This window comes from Moschus berezovskii, chromosome 28 (assembly GCF_049115385.1).
Source record: "Moschus berezovskii isolate FMDL1 chromosome 28, NW_MosBer_1.0, whole genome shotgun sequence".
Classification (NCBI taxonomy): domain Eukaryota; kingdom Metazoa; phylum Chordata; class Mammalia; order Artiodactyla; family Moschidae; genus Moschus; species Moschus berezovskii.
In genome coordinates, this window is record NC_142487.1 from 8661057 (window position 1) to 8676946 (window position 15890).

Below are 15890 nucleotides of genomic sequence, written 5' to 3' on the forward strand. Positions count from 1 at the left end.
GGAGGGGGCCATATATGATTTTTTTCCCCCAAAACTAGAAAGCAAGATAATCAACTCTAGTTTTAAATTTATCATAGAAGGCAGTTTCTCACAATGAGAAAGAGAAAATGAAACACTGAAGAAACACAAAGAAATGCTAATCAGGGTCAGGTTCCACATGATCAGTTGCTTATGCTTTCACTTTGTTAGATTTTCTCTCTTGTAAAGGAAAAAAAAAAAAAAATCCCTGGGACCTGAAAGAAAAAGGAAATGCCTTTTGTTTTTCATACTGTAAAACTAGAGTGTCCATGACCTCATTTGAGGCAGTCGTTCTTGGACATAATGTGTCTCCTTTAGTTAAAATGCAACATCTAATTTAGGACTCCGTAACCAGGGATGATTCACAGGATATTAGAGGATATAATTTTAAAGACTGGGAAATGATGGCCATGAGGAACATACACAAAAATTGAGATTGTTGGCGCTCGGATGTTGAAAGGCAAAATGAGCCCTGCCAGCTGAGTCAACAAGGAACTTCAAACCGATGGGTTCACACATACTTTACTGGGGTAAAGGATCTCCTGGTTCTCTCCTGGTGTGGAGATGTGATCCACCTGGAGATGGCCCTGCCAGACCCTGCAGGGGCAGTGGTGGCTCCATGATAGTGGCTCCATACAGAGAAAACGATAGTGCTATCTCTGTGATGGTGTAGACCGTGATACTTGGCATGTCATTTTCCTTTCTGATTTTAGATGGCTTTCCTTTCCTTGGAATTATCTAGAGTTATGAGGTTAATTGGCAGTTGCTAAGACAAGAAACCAATTTTTCTACTATAAGAAATAGCAAAGTCTCATTTTTTTAGAGGTTTTTTTTGTTTTTAATGTGGACCATTTTTAAAGTCTTTATTGAATTTGTTGCAATATTGCTTCTGTTTTTAAGTTTTAGATTTTTGGCCATAAGGCCTGGGGGATTTCAGCAACCCCTACCAGGGATCGAACCTGCGCCCCCTGCATTGGAAGGCGAAGTCTTAACCACTGGACCCCCAGGGAAGTTTCACCCCTGCCCCCCACCCCCACCCCATTTTGAAGACATGCCTACAAATCTTTTAAAGAATTCCAGGCGTCTGGGAAGTCCAACTTCATAAAATAGTGATTAATTAGAAAGGAAGGCGCACTACATTTGTAGAACAGACTAATTTGATTATACTTTAACTATTAAATAGATTCATTTTCAGGGTGGTCATTCTCATTACACACATTTAATTGATGTTAAATTGTATTAAGAATTTAATTTTAACTCCTTTTACAAACTGGCCGGTGCCCATTCTCCCTTGGTAGACTGATATTTCTACTCAGCCATGCTTTTTACTAATCCTCATTTCTGTTCTGAGAGGAAAACGTGAGTGGGGCCAGATGGAATTCTTTCCTCTACTGAATCGAATAACCACAGTTTCTGAAACTGTCTCAAAAGAATGTGAGTGTTATAAATTATTGGGTCCTCAAATTCAAGCTTCCCTGGTGGCTCAGAAAGTGAAGAATCCACCTGCAATGCGGGAGACATGGGTTCGATCCCTGGGTTGGAAAGATCCCTGGGTTGGAAAGATCCCCTGGAGCAGGGCATGGCACCCACTCCAGTATTCTTGCCTGGAGTATCATCATGGACAGAGGATCCTGGCGGCTACAGTGTGTGGGGTCACAAAGAGTCGAGACAGGACTGAGCGACTAAGCACATCACAGCCCAGACCCAAAATCAGACAGTGAAGTGAAACAGACCTTCTTATTTGTTCTGATTGCATCACTGGTATCCACAGGTGAACCAAGGCTTAGAGGTTAACTTTCAAATTTGAGCTTGCTTCCAATCCTGTCTCTGAGCTTCCTAGAGGGTGCTAGTGGTAAAGACTCTGCCTGCCAACGCAGGAGACTTAAGAGACTTGGGTTCAATCCCTGGGTCGGGAAGATCCCCTGGAGGAGGGCGTGTCAACCCACTCCAATATTCTTGCCTGGAGAATCCCATGGTCAGAGGAGCCTGGCGGGCTACAGTCTATGGGGTCACAAAGAGTCGGATGCGACTAATCAACTTAGCACGCATGCCCACTGATCCTGTGTCTCTCTCACAGTCTTTTCTCTCTGCGTCTGAGACCATTCGCGTCTTCAGTGAACACAGACTTCGTGCAGTGTAACACACGTTCCCAGCTCAGTAGGGCCGGTTCCCGAGCCTCCGCCAGCCCCTGCACCATGAGGAGGTTGTCTAAACAGAAGGGACTCTGTGCGGTGGGCTCTGGAAACTCCTCACCTGGTGCCAGGCTGGTTCTTAGCTGGAATCGCAGCATGGTGACACCCAGGCTCTGCCTCCTCAGTGGAGGACCACGGACAGGTGACCACGCTGTGGCTTCTTTCTCTCAGTACGTCTTGATCATCTTGGCCACAATTCAGAAATGCAGAGGGCAGGCTCCTGCGAGGTGCCTCAGTAGCATCCCACCAGGGGGAGCATTTATTTTTCCCTCTTTATATGCGCATAATCATTCTGTCTGCTTTGTCTTTTGCTCACTGATGGAGGATGATTTTTTCTATTGTTGTGATAAGCGCTATGCATAGGAGTGTTAGGTGAAGTAAAAATAGAGCCTCAGGCCTCTCTTAATAAATCAGTAGCTTTTGTATCTTACAGATGTGCCACTTAGTCAAGCGATTCTGCGTTGAGGCTGTAATTTGGGAGGGCACAAAGAAATAAGAGTCTTGTGGATACCCAGGTGCCCAGTGTGAAATGGTACCTGAAGGCTTGTTAGGTAGTTGTTTTTCTTTTTTTTAAAGGAAAGTGTCCTTGAAAGAAACTGTTAAATGTTTCTGCATACTTTCAGTACAGTATCGCAGTTATAAAAGGTTATAATAAGAAATTAATTTGATGTGAGAGTCACTGCTGTGTCTAATTAAAAATAAATCTTCAGGTTAGCCTTTCAAAAATTTTGTTTAGACATTTCTATTCTATCTAATGTAAAGTGACAGTAAGAGCAAGTATTGTGTTTTCAGTGAGACCAAATTGAAATCGAGCTCCTGTTTTTCTTCTCTGCTCCTTGTGTTTATTTGTGATTCTTCAGGATAATGCAGTCCTACGATTTACTCTATATCACACTGTGAATTTTCAGCTTATTCAGTAAATGCAGTCCATAGTTGGAAGAATATAATATATGAAATCTCACATAGTCTGTGGTTTAGTTAGAGAGTGATCTTTGAATATTACTTTTAGTCAAATGAATGTTTTTAAGATAATTGAAAGGATAGCATTTGGAGAAACGAAGTGGAATGATTTGAGGTGTCTTCTTTTTGTTGTTGTTTTAAAGCTTGAATTCTGATGGTCTTCCCAGAGCTCTGTCTTCTGCATGTTTCTGACTCTAGTCAGAAACATTTCACCCCAAGCATACCGATTTTTGTCTTGGTAGATACTGTCTCTGTCCATAAAAGACAGAGTTTGCTGAAAGTCCTATAGGAGTGTTAATAGTAAAGCTGACACACAGAGACGTACTCGGTTTCATGATTAAGATTTGGTCAAATTCTGGTCTACGTGTTAGTGAACATGTGCTTATCTTAAGTGTCACCTCAGTAGCTCTAAAATACATGATACAATTGATTCTCTGTTTGCAAGGACTCCAGCTTTGTTCGGGATAACTACTTATCACAAATAAGACTATTGTCATGAAGGAGCAAGGTAACAGATAGTTAGGAAGAAATGTCTGTTTAAAACATCATTATAGACTGGAATGTATAATTTGTCTTTGATCATGTGAATCTGAAGCTGTAATTACTTTCCTTAAATCTTTAATGAAATTCACTTCTATTAAATGTGATCTTCAAACCTTACAGCAATTTCTCCCAAAAAGATACCACACATCCAAAGCAACTTTTATAGGGAAATCTCTAATGATACGTCACTATCCGGTGAGATTAAACCTCTTTGGATAATTGAGGCCATTTAGTGGGAATTAAAGATGAATATGGTTCAGTATTGGGTATCATAATCAAGGTGAATTTAGATGCTAAGATCTAAAGACCCTGTGCTGGCTTGGAAAGAGAACACTGTCAAGGTGGTTAAGTCCCTAAGCAGGGCATGGGAGGCTGTTGCCTCCATCACCCCGATTCACACTGGCATAGAGCAGCTTGCCACTGACTCCATGGCGACCAGTTGTGACTGTATCTTCCAGCAGCAGTGACTGTGTGGACTGAGGTTGGAGTAAAGCAGTGCAGCCCAGTGCTTCAGGACACGTGAACCGATCTTCTATGAGTGGAGGGCAGGGATCTCCTCCCTTCTTTCTGAAGATCCCAGTTGCCCAAGAATCTTCATAAACAATACGGTGAGTGAAGGCCAGGAGCTGGGAAGCTTTATTGTCAGCTGTTTCCCAAGAAGACTCTATCTGAGTGGATAATTTTGATCCAAGTGTGGAGAGGCCAGGAGTCCAAAGGTAAGTATTTTTCAGAAGAATTATAAAGTGATAAGGAGACAGCAGAGGCCTACTAAGGCAACTGCTGAGTTGGGGTGTTGCTGGAAGCACAGTGTTAGAGAGTGAACCTGAATAGCTACTTGTTTCTTAAAAGTGACAATGGAATCCTTAAGGACAGAAGTGTCATTTGAGTGGTCGTCATAGATTGGAAAGTATTGGAGGAGGAAAGACAGTAACTTGGCCAAAGGGCCAGAGGGAAATGAAGTGTTTGAATGTAGGAAGAGGCAGAAAAAAAAAGAGAAATGGGGAAGAGGACTACTGAGCTCATGATGGTAAAAATGACAGATTTTCGGGTGAGGAGATGAAAGAATCAGGATTATTTAAACCAAGTGCAACACAGAACAGTTTTCATACAGACTCTGATTCTCAGAAGGTGAATGTGAGATCATTTGAAATTCCCGTGGTGATGTACCAAATCTGTAAAATGTTTGAGATGGAAAGGTCAGTAGAACTCTCTCTTTTGTGAGCGTACATGATGTTAAACTAGCGTTTATAGAGACAACTCTCCGTGGCTTTAGGTGCCCAGAAAGTTGTAAAATTAGGTATGTTTTGAATTGGGGAAGGAGGGTATTTGTTTTGTATTGATTTTGCCTTTTAGAAGTTTTAGAGTTAATCAGTAATCCTAATTAATTTTATCAGTAGGAAAAACTAAGTGGAAAATTATTGTTAAATAGAAAGCATGGAGATGGGACCATGAAACAAACCAACAAAAATGTACATAAAGATAAAAGAGTCAGTACTAACAGTGAACAGTGAACCAAGGGCTGGTGGTTGTTGGCATAGACCGGTAGCTTCTAGAGTTGCTAAAAAGAATGACTTGAAAATTATATGAGAAGGGGATTGGCTCTGAATCTTGTGCAGTTTGACTTGTACCAGTTGCACTGGTTGTGCCTAAGCGAGATGATTATATACTTTATTGTCCAAAATGGGACACTTTTGAAAGTGAAAGCGAGTGCTATCTGATCATATCTGAACAACGGGTATTGTTGTTTAGTTGCTCAGTCGTGTCCAACCCTTTGTGACCCCATGGACTGTGGCACGCCAGGCTTCCCTGTCCTTTACCATCTCCCTGAGCTTGCTTAAACTCCTGTCCATTGAGTCCATAATGCCATCCAGCCATCTCATCCTTTGTCGTCTCCTTCTCCTCCTGCCTTCTATCTTTCCCAGTATCAGGGTCTTTTCCAATGAGCTGGCTCTTCGCATCAGGTGGCCAAAGTATTGGAGCTTCATCTCCAGCATCAGTTCAGTTCAGTTCAGTTGCTCAGTCATGTCCGACTCTTTGTGACCCCCATGAACTGCAGCATGCCAGGCCTCCCTATCCATCACCAACTCCCAGAGTTCACCCAAACCCATGTCCATCGAGTCATTGATGCCATCCAACCATCTCATCCTCTGTCATCCCCTTCTCCTCCTGCCCTCAATCTTTCCCAGCATCAGGGTCTTTTCAAATGAGTCAGCTCTTCGCATCATGTGGCCAAAGTATTGGAGTTTCAGCTTCAACATCAGTCCTTCCAATGAACATCCAGACTGATCTCTTTTAAAATGGACTGGTTGGATCTCCTTGCAGTCCAAGGGACTCTCAAGAGTCTTCTCCAACACCACAGTTCAAAAGCATCAATTCTTTGGCACTCAGCTTTCTTCATAGTCCAACTCTCACATCTATACATGACCACTGGAAAAACCATAGCTTTGACTAGACAGACCTTTGTTGGCAATGTAATGTCTCTGCTTTTTAATATGCTGTCTACATTGGTCATAAGTCCTTCTAATGAATATTCAGGGTTGATTTCCTTTAGGATTGACTGGTTTGATCTCGTTGCAGTCCAAGGGATTCTCGAGTCTTCTCCAGCACCACAGTTTGAAAGCATCAGTTCTTTGTTACTTAACCTTCTTTATGGTCCAACTCTCACATCTATACATGACTACTGGAAAAACCATCGCTTCAACTATACAGACCTTTGTCGGCAAAGTGATGTCTCTGCTTTTTAATATGCTGTCTAGGTTTGTCATAGCTTTTCTTCCAAGGAGCAAGCGTCTTTTAATTTCATGGCTGCACTCACTGTCTGTGGTGATTTTGGAGCCCAAGAAAAATCAAGTCTTTCACTGTTTACAGCAGGTATAAATTGGGATTTTTCTAAACAAGCCAGCACATATGGTCATCCTATGCCTGAGCCTAGATGCTCTAAAATGCATCCTCTGTTTTCTAAAATGAATATCATTCTGGGACAACATGTAAGTAGTTTTCCTGTATTATCAAGAAACACAAAAATCAGTTAAATTAGTATATGTCTCAAGTATTGGGGTTCATATATTGGTTACAAAGGAATTGGGCCATTTTGGTCCTATGCCAGTTTCACTTTCAGCCTCTCCAGTGTTGAAATGATTGACTCTGTTAGCTTTTTTGTTTGTTTGTTTTTTAAGTGGACTTCTTTCATTTTATTTATTCAATTAATCTGCTGAGCTGACTTTATTTTTGTAGGCAAGAATGCAGAAAGACACCGAAAGGTTAATCTTTAAACTGAAGTCTCAGTGATGAAATGACTCTCATCCTGAAGACGGCTGAGGCATCCTGAACCTGGAGAGGTCCAGGTTTTTATTTATCCCAGATTGCTGTATCTTAGTTCCCTGACCCACAAGCAAACCCATCGCTCCAGAAGAGAGAACGTGGAGTCCTAACCACTGGACCTCCAGGGAGTTCCTCTCTGTTAGCTTTAAAAGAACCAAATCAGTGTTGAAGAGCGTTTTTCTGGCTCTGCTACTGACTTCGGCAAGTTCTTTAGTTCTTCAGCTGCTCAGTTTCCTCACTGGGGATAATATTAATAGCAGAATTAATCTCATAGACTTATCATGAGTATTAAAGACATCACTGTAAGTAAAGACCTTAGAACAATGACTGCCACACAGTAAGATTTATATATGAGTTAATTTCTTAATCTTAATCTTGCTAAATCGTGTGCTAAATTGCTTCAGTCGTATCCGACTCTTTGCAACTCAGTGGACCATAGCCTGCCAGGCTTCTCTGTCCATGGAATTCTCCAGGCAAGAATACTGGGGTGGGTTGCCATTTCCTACTCCAGGGGATTTTTCCAACCCAGGGATGGAACTTGTGTCTCCTGTATTGCAGGCAGATTCTTTACCTGCTGAACTACACTCTATTCTCTGGTTTGAGGTACAGAATTTTCTCTAACGTCTATTGCTTGCACTTTATATAACCTCTTTTGTCAGTTTTTCTAGACCTTAGTAATGGGGAGAATAATACCTTCTGGATACGCTGTCAAGATTTAACTAGGTGAAATGGGAACGATATAACAGTGTTTGGCTCAACCTGGGGGCTCGATAAATGTTTAGTGTTTTCCCTTTCCCTTCCAGAAGTCATGTAAACAGCAGCTAGTGATTGCAGCTTCCTTGTAGGTCTTCTACTCAAAGAGAATACTTGAGCAAGTACAATTTTTCTCATCTTACAGATCGAGTTCCCAAGACAAGTTTCTGTAGACAGATGTCACATCCTTTGCTCATTCCAAGATGTGGGGGTTCATTAAGTTTTGCTTTTGAGACTGAATTGATTTCTTTGTCCTCTGGGTCAGGGAAGACAGGGAGCTGCGTTGGTCTCAGCTCCACCTTGCTTGCCTTTTAATGTTGACACCTTCTCACTGCACTGTTCACAGATGGGCTTGTTGCCTTGGGAGTGTGCTGCTGTATTATTGAAAATGCTATTCATCCCAGCAAACGGCCTGCTACTGAGAAGCTCACAGACCTGTATTGTAGTACTGTTTCCTCATACTGTATTTTTCCTGATTCAGGTTAAAACCATACAGGCAAAAAAATGTCACTCCCAGAAGTAAAAAAAAAAAAACAACTTGTAAAAATGTTAATTCCCGTAATGTGAAAGCAGAGGTAGTAACTGGCACATTGGGAAATTATTCTTCAGTATTTACAGCATCAGACCCTAGCTGTGCAATCCTGGGCAAGTTACATAACCTCTCTGCACTTCTATTTCTTGGTCTGTAAAATGATGGAAGTAGTAGTTCAATCTCTTTGGGTGGTACAGAGGATGAGATTAGTTAGTACATGTAAAGCACTTAAAATACCTAATCAGAATCTAGCAAGCACCTCAAGAGTTTTATTAGTATTATTATTTTAAGCCTGCATGACATCTTGATTGTACTTATCTCCCTATGAAAAGTCTAGCCTATTGTTTGACTTCCCAATATAAGAAATATAAACACTTGAGAAAAATAAAATGTTTCATTTATTAATGATCGCTAATGATTAGAATATAAAGCCAACCTCTTCCTCTTAGGTAAGGCACATAACTTGTTTGACTTGTAAGTGGAGAATCGTGTTTTGTTTTTATTTGTTCTTCCTTGTTGGATGCATATGTGATTACACTTTTTCTCACCAGCTGCATCCTTTGCAGAATTACTAAAGAGCTGTTGTTTACCACCCAAGCCCAAGAGCTATTGGAAATGGGCAATAAAATCAAGGTTTAGTAGAAGTACAGCATACAAGCAACAGTCGTCCTGTGACTTCCTGCCCTCACTGTGCAGTTGAGTTGGGAATCATTGGCACATAGCTGCTAATAGTGAAAGCTGTCTATTCATGACTTGCAGCAAACAAGAACTGTTTGCTCTCCTGGACTCAAAACACACTTCCTCCTGTCAATCACCTTGCTTCTTTCCTTCCTAGGAATCTACTCAGGACCATTTGTGTTGTGACAGAAGCTATACTTTCACTTCCAATCTTTTTAATTCCGAAAAAGAGATGGGTTGCGATCTAGACACAAACTAAAACTTATTTTAAAACCTACTTGTAATTAAGAATATTTTTTTTTTTTTGAGGAAGACCTTTTTATTTTTTATTTATTTTTTTTTTAGGTAATTATTTTTTATTGGAGGCAAATTATTTTACAATATTATATTGGTTGGTTTTGCCATACATTGACATGAATTTGCCCCGGGTTTACATAAGTAAATAATTATAAGAATATTAAATAATAATTTTGCTCTAATTGTGCAAGTGCTGTGACTTTGGCTGTATTCATTCACCCTTCATTTTTTCTTCCTGCTGTATCTGTAACCATGCGTTATCTTTCAGGCTTTTAATTTTCATTGGCATAAGAAGTTTTGAAGCTGAGGTTATCACACTGGTGAGGCTAGTTTTCATTTATCTGTGAATAAATTACTGCTGTGTGAAAAGTACAATGAAATCATCAGTCAGTATTCAACATGAATATAGGTAGATTCCATTTGTTCTGCTGTCAATTTTTGTAGTTTGTGTCTTTCAAGGAATTTGTCCATTGCATGTAAGTTGTTGAATTTCTTGGGTTATAGTTGCTTATTGTTGTTGTTTAGTCTCTCAGTTGTGTCTGACTCTTTTGTGACCCCATGTACTATATAGCCCACCAGGCTTCTCTGTCCATGGGATTTTTCCAGGCAAGAATACTGGAGTGGGTTGCCATGCCCTCCTCCAGGGGCTCTTCCCGACCCAGGGATCAAACTGGTGTCTCCTGCATTGCAAGAGGATTTTTCAGCACTGAGCCACTGTGGAAACCCATAGTTGTTTATAGTATGCCATTAATATCCATTTTCTGTCTTGAGAATTTTTAGGGCCATCCTCTTTTTCTTTCCTAATACTGCTAATTTTTGTCTTCTCTCTTCTTGATAAAATAGCTACAAATTTACCATTTCTGTTCATCTTTTCCCAAACCTAGCTTTTAAATAATTTTTCTCTATCTTTTATATGTTTAATCTTTCTTGCATTAATTTTTGTTCATTCTTATCTTAATTATTTCTTTGCTTTTATTTTGGGCTTAATTTGTTTTCTTTTACTAGCTTACTAAGATAGAAGCCTAGGTCATTCATTATAGACCTGTCTTCCATTTTAATAACCATTTAATGCTATAAAATACCCTCTAAGGATTGCTTTAGCAGTATCCTACTAACATTGGAGAAGGCAATGGCACCCCACTCCAGTACTCTTGCCTAGAAAATCCCATGGATGGAGGAGCCTGGTAGGCTGCAGTCCGTGGGGTCGCTAAGGGTCGGAAACAACTGAGCGACTTCACTTTCACTTTCACACATTGGAGAAGGAAATGGCAACCCACTCCAGTGTTCTTGCCTGGAGAATCCCGGGGATGAGGGAGCCTGGTGGGCTTCCGTCTGTGGGGTCACACAGAGTCGGACACGACTGAAGTGACTTAGCAGTAGCAGTAGCAATACTAACATTGATATGTTGTAGTTTTCTTATTATTCAGTTAAAAATATTTTCTGACTTCCCTTGGGATTTCTTCTTTGATATATAGGTTTGTAAAAAGCGTGTCCTTTACCTTTCATTATTTAGGGATTTTCTAGATATTTTTATTTTCTGATTTCTAAAAGAACTCCTTTGTCATCAGAAAACATACTTTGTATGAGTTCAGTCCTTCAGAATTTATAAAGCTTTGTTTTGTGATCTGGCATATGATTTATCTTGGTGATACTCTGTGTGTAATTAAATAGAATATATATTCTGCTTTTATGGGTATTCTAAAAATATCCATTAAGTTGATTTGGTTGATGCTATTTAAGTTTTCTATTTTTCTTGATTTTCTGTCTTATTCTATGTATTGCTGCTGAGCGTGGAGTATTGAACTCTTCAACTGTTACTGGGATTTCTGTTCTAAGAGTTTTTACTTCAAATATTTTGAAGCCTTTGTTTCAGTGAATGCACATTTAGGATTGTCAGGGTCTGCTTATGAATTTATTTAGCTTTTTATCTTCAAAAAATCTCTCTCTTTGTCCTTGGGCATGCCCTTTGTCCTAAAATGTGGAAGTCATAGAGCTGTACTATTCAGACATCCTTCCCCCAAAGTCGTACAATCAGTCCACAGGCTCAGCTGCCACCCAGGCTGTGAAGTGAATTCATAAATTCATTTAATTTTCATCAGAGCCCTGGGAAGCAGGTACTAGTATGATCTCTGTTTTATCCATGAGGAAAATGAGGCTTAGAGGGATGAAGTTTCTGGAAGATCAGGCAGCTTGGAAGTGACAAAGCCCTTGACCCTGTGTCCTTCCCGTCTCCTGCCTTGCACTCTTGACCTTTGGTGATCCTTTCTCTTTTACTACATCCTACCTTGTACTTGATGTTTCTGTACCTGTCTCACCAGTTCGTGAATTGATGAAGCATAAGAACCTTATGTCTTTAAAGCATTTAACGGAGCCCTTACCCCACAGCCAGTTGAGAGAGAAGAAAGGAGGGAGAAATACTATCTTCTTCATTCCTTATTTTGGAAAAGAAATAGCCCTAACCTCTTAGAATTAATTGCCATCAAAATGCATCCTTATCAATAAGATTAATCTTTCAGTGTGACTTTGTTTTACTCATTCGAGTCAGCTGACAGGAAATGTGCTGTCCTATAAAACAATAGATGGCAGAAAGGAAATATTCATTATTGTTCTGTTGTCCAGTGTATTATACCTACTAATGATATTCTTTGGGATAATGTGTTCTGTGATATTTGCTCCTGTTAGTCATGCCTATAAGTTCTTGTCCCTTACCAGATTGATTTTTGTGCTTTCTGTAGCATTAGATAAATGTCTATTCAAATGAGATATATAGTCTTAAATAATGATAGAAATAAGCATAAGGAGACCCTGTAATCAGTAACTTGAAGTTTTCTTTTTATTCCTTAACATACACATATCTTGACTAAGTCTGTTAGCATTAATAACTAGGGCAATAAAACTGTTTTACAGAAAACAACTAGTAGGGTACATCTGCTTCCCTAGGGAAGGGGGAGGGTGTTAGAACTTCTCGAAGAACTGCTTAAAGAGGTTCTTTCTTCATTAGATGAGGAAGAAACTTGACGACTGGATGGTAGTTTCCACAGTTTGCCCCCCACCCCCAACAATCATGCGTGTTTCTGGAGGCATTTAAGCCTCACTTGATAACCCTCACGGTTGAACGCACAAGCTCCATGTAGGCTGATATTTATCAGGCTGCAAGCTACAGGTAAGGTGAGAAAGCCTTGTTGCTGGAAGCTGTCAAAAGTCGATTTGGAAACTTCTTTAAAATCTTTAATTACTCAATTAAGAATGCCTCTAGCATGGGGGACGCTATGAGAGGAGGAAGAGGGATGTAGAAAGCCTTCTCATCAGTGTCTAAAATTCTAACTTAGAAAAACAGAATAGACAGTTATGAACAAACTGCAATACTTTGGCCACCTCATGCGACGAGTTGACTCACTGGAAAAGACTCTGATGCTGGGAAAGGTTGGGGGCAGGAGGAGAAGGGGACGACTGAGAATGAGATGGCTGGATGGCATTGCCAACTCTGTGGACATGAGTTTGAGTGAACTCCGGGAGTTGGTGATGGACAGGGAGGCCTGGCGTGCTGTGATTCGTGGGGTCGCGGAGAGTCGGACACAACTGAGCGACTGAACTGAACTGAACTGAACTGAACAGTAATAAATTATGTTTTTATTTGGTCGTGACTCTCTGTTCTTCAGAGATTCTTCTTCTCTGGCCAAAACCTGTAGAACTTTCAGATTCAGTGATCACAAGATGCTTCCTGATATTTTGGAACTAAAATGACTTCATTCAAAGCGAGCAACTTTAAATCTTGATATTCCACTTTTAACGCTTGTGGAAAGACCTGTAGTAGGACAGCTGTTATTCTGTCTATAAAGCAGGAACCAGAAAGAGTGCAGAGAAGGAAAGAGAAACTTGGAAATGGGGTCCTATTTCTTAAGCAAAGCAAGAGAAACCCTTCGAAGAGGGGATTATGTTTCACATGATCTTTTAAGAGTCAGGATCTTGCCTCTCCTGGTAATTTTATAGAATGAACAAATATCCACTCAAGTTGCTTTCTTCCTTACACGTAATAGATTAATGAGCAACCATCAGAGAATTGGCTTTTAGTCTCTAGTGACCTGAACTAGCCTGACCTGGATTCAGGAAATAATGTGGAGGCTCAAAACTAAATCTGTTGTTCCAGGTCCCCATGACTCTCCTGTCTCCAGGCACGTTGTTATGTTATATTAAACTTCAGTAGTCAGATCATAAGAGCCACAAGGGACCACGCATCTCTAGTCTTCTTGTCTGGGTAATGCTCTTTAAAAAAAAAATCAATGAGTTCTCATCAAATTCCATCATCACCAACCTCCGACTTAAAGGGCAGCAAAAGAAAGTTTCCACTTTGAACAAAAACAGGCCTGAGGAAGGATTTTAGGAACAAATTAAGCTAAACTTTTTCAGCAAATTAATTCATATTGGATATTGTAACTAGTACCCATGAGATAAGAAATTTGTGAATATTAGATACAGTATCCAATATGAATTAATCCGCTGAAAATGTTTAGTTGAGTTTGTTCTTGAAATCCTTCCTCCATGAGTAAGAAGTTTGTGGGTTTCCCTGGTGGCTCAGATGGTAAAGAATCTGCCTGCAATGCAGGAGACCCAGGTTCGATCCCTGGGTGGAGAAGATCCCCTGGAGAAGGGCATGGCAGTGCACTCCAGTATTCTTGCCTGGAGAATTCCATGGACAGAGAAACCTGATAGGCTATGGAGGTGTAGAGTCGAACGTGACTGAGTGACTAACACTTTAACACTTTCACTTCAAGAACCATCTTAATAATGTATTTAGAACTGGGTGATCTAACAAAACATACAGTCATATTTATCTGAAAAGTTTTTCAGAGTTCCAGCTTGTCTTAAAATTCTATCACATTGCATTTTTCCTGGGATGTTTTTCTATTAAAAAAAAAAAGTGGCTGTACATTCACTAATGTGATGACGTATTTGTTACAGGCTTACCATGTGTAGAGCTTTGTACTTGATTTTGCCCGTAATGTTGCATTTATCTATTCATTTATTTAGCAGTTATTTATTGCATGTTACTATATGTGGGGAAGTGTTCTGGGTACTGGGACTATTGTTAAAAACCAGCATTCCCAGTGAAGCCTTTGACTCTCTGGCAGCCTGGGTGCCAGTGGGGAGGCAGCCAGCCCACAGGCAAACAATATTTTGTATGGTTTATATCTTGTATAATTCTGGAGAGAAGTGAGGAGAAGTATTCACTCTTTTTGTTGTTGTTGTTTAGTCACTGAGTTGTGTCCCACTCTTTTGCAACCCCACGGACTGTAGCCCACCAGGCTCATCTGTTTTTCCCCAGCTACTAATAATGTCTGTAACAGCCACTGGGCATCTGGGCGCCATGATGTAATGACTGCGTGCTCTGACTTTATCGGGCGCAGTGTGGGGTCTTTTCTAGTCATCTTATGCAGTTCTCACAAGCAGACATACAAAGCATGTGTTATTCGCCCTATTTATGCCGACAAAGAAACTGAAGCCCAGAGAGATTGGGTGCGTTTCTTTAGTAAAGGCTAGCTAGTAAACGGTGAAGGTTTTTTGAATCAAACCCTTGCTTTCTGACCATGAATCTCATGGTTTTTCTCTGCGTTCTTACTTGATAGACAATGGATCAATCATCCACAGTCTTTCCTTTCTACACTTCAGGTTAAGAAGCTTTCAGGAGTTAGAACAACTTTTACCAGATCACAGCAGGTACAGGTTTTGCTTTTGACTTTCAAAGTGCTTTTAATAAAGCCTCCTGTCTACTTAGTGGAGAAGAGAACGAAAGGGAAAAACCATTTCTAAAAGTCGACCTTGCACACCGCACGGGTTTGCATAAATCTCAGCCTTCTCGGGGGCTGATTACACTCTGCAGTCTTCATTCGGAAATGGATGAAAATTTGAGCCGGGACACAAACAGGAAGGCTCCGAGGCAGCATTGGTCTCGCAGGCCCACCTCTTTAAATAGCTCCCGTGCACTGGGAATTGTTCTCCACTCTGAGGAGAAGCTCCCTCACAGCCCTTTGTTTCTCAGGCCCGCAGAGCTGGAGGCAGCTGCGGGACAGGTCCTGGCTCCCACGTGGAGGGGGCAGGCAGAACTCTGCAGGTTAGGGGGTGCAGTGGGTTGGAGGATGGCCTCCCCACCCCTGGGCCATGAGGACACCAGGTCACAGGGATGTTTTGAGTGTCCATCTCCCTTGATAGCATTCGTGACCCTCTTAACCTGCTAAGAGGTAAGTTTCACTTTCTCAATCAATATTTTGGGCTCTAGGCTTCTTGCTTCTTTCTGCTGACTGTTGTGTTTTTTTTTTTTTTTTTCCTTTCACTTATAAGAGGCAAGGAGAAACCAGACAGTGGCTGTAACTTTTTTGTTTGTTTTAAATCCATTTTTCAGTGAACGCATGGGTGGGGCTCATAGTTTCTTTCATTAGATTATTGGTGCATATATTCAATGACAGTAAACTGTTAACTTTTTAACCTTTCACGATTTTTGTTATGGTGTGAATGTAAGTTTCTAAAGCCCAAATATAGAAGGGAAGTAGGTACGCCCTGTTACTAATTTGAGAAGACTAGTTAAAATAGGACCTTAATAG

At 40.6% G+C, this 15890-nt stretch overlaps 1 protein-coding gene across 4 annotated transcripts in view; it reads left to right on the top strand.

The window, feature by feature from the left end:
- The window catches only part of ARHGAP28 (Rho GTPase activating protein 28), a 143435-nt gene that overhangs the window by 22995 nt on the left and 104550 nt on the right, over nt 1-15890 (top strand). Inside the window, exon 1 of one of the 4 annotated variants that reach the window (XM_055417176.2) lies at nt 15283-15530. The exons of the other annotated variants lie outside the window; for them this stretch is intronic. The gene's annotated coding sequence lies outside the window, so the exon portion shown is untranslated. Of the gene's footprint in view, nt 1-15282; nt 15531-15890 lie in introns of those variants that run through there. 4 annotated transcript variants of the gene reach the window in all.